Consider the following 1715-nt stretch of genomic DNA (forward strand, 5'->3'; position numbering starts at 1 on the left):
CCCAATGAGATACCTGAGATGTGACTTTCACTTCTCAGTACCCAGAAATAACCCCTTAGTATTTACTGCCAATAGACACTGACAGGTCCCCAGGTTTAAGGCTGACACATATGGGTAGTAAAGCAGACTGGGCTGCCTAAGAGTCCTCAGTGTGTCCAGGAGCTCAGTACAAAGTTGGTCCAATCTCTCTAAGAGGACTTCACCCAGGACATCATAGCTCTCCTGAGGGGTGGGGTATAGCTCCAGGGTCAGGATGGTAGTGTGGTGCAAGAGGTTCTTCATGGCCTGCATGGAGAGATAGTTGCCATAGAGACTGACCTTGGTGAGCTGGGAGCAAAGGCTCAGGCCAGGGAAGAGGTTGCTGGGCTGAGAGTCCATCATCATTCAGCCTTCCAATTCTAGGGTCTGAAGAATGCCTGTCAGTCTTCCTAGCAGAGCTCTGAGGAGCTAATGGTGCAAATAGAAAATTGTGACTCCACTCAGGTTCAGGTGTCTGAGCTGGGGGATGCTTGGGCTGTGGGACAGATAATGCAGGTCTGATGGTGAGAGTTGGCAGTGAACAAGTGTGAGCATCTCCAAGGGACTCTTCAAGCAGTGAGGGAGAGACAGAGCAGTTTAGTTCATGGATGTTGTGGAGAGTGGTAGAGAGTGGGTGTGCCTTGAAGGTGGCAAAGGAGAACGCTGACCTGGTGGTAAAGGTCAATACTGGAGGATGCTGGTGGAGAGTTTGTTCCTATGTCACCTCACTCTAGGCTGAGAACTTCCTGCATCACTGTGTGACTGCCTCATCACTGCTCTGCAGCTCCCTCTCCACACTCTCAAGCAGAAAACCACAATTGCTGGTCAGAAGTCAGAAGGAAAAAGAAAGAACCAACCCAGAGGGACATCTGGTAACACCCCAGAGGGTGTCAGCGAGGGAGTCACTGACCCCCTGCTTTCTCAGCAGAGCTTCTGTCCCTGTTCACGGTGCTTTCCCTCCCCATCATTCTCAAGCCATCTACTCAGCCACTACTTGTGCTCAAACAGCCTTTCCCACCTGGGAATTTGAAGCCACCTGGTGCCTGTTCACAGAAACCAGAGCACGGCACTCATCTTGGAGAGTATGCATGCATGACTTACTTCAGCCGCAGATCTGCTTTCCCTATACCTGGATGTCTGGCATAGAGAACTGTTCCTGACTATGGAACTATGTATGTCCCTCTTACTTCACTGGGGTGACACCACAAAAGGCTAGAGTGCACAGATGACACTGCTTCCATGTTCTAAAATCTCCTTTACTGTTAATTCCCCAGTGACTGTTAAACCACAGGTGTCTACTACTGTTTAATATACAAAAGAAAACAGTACTTTGGAGGCAGAGGTAGGCACATCCCTGTGAGATTGAGGCCACCCTAGGAGGGTCTATATAAGAAGTTCCAGGCCAGCTAGGGCTTTGCAGTTAGAACTTGTCTCAGAACAAACCAACAAACTACACACACACACACACACACACACACACACACTACCCTTCTTGGTATCTACAAAAGGCTGATTCTGAAGTTCTCCATGCTAAAATCCATGCATGCTCAAATTACTCATATAACTTTAAATATAACTTACTTGCATTCTCTTGTGTACTTCACATCACCTCTGGTTTATTTTAAATTGCGTATATAAAACCATGTATATCTTATGTAAATAAGCTGCTATGCTACATTGTGTGAAAAATAATGACA

The sequence above is a fragment of the Nannospalax galili genome, unplaced genomic scaffold (assembly GCF_000622305.1).
Source record: "Nannospalax galili isolate Female #2095 unplaced genomic scaffold, S.galili_v1.0 scaffold5279, whole genome shotgun sequence".
NCBI classification, from domain to species: Eukaryota; Metazoa; Chordata; class Mammalia; order Rodentia; family Spalacidae; genus Nannospalax; species Nannospalax galili.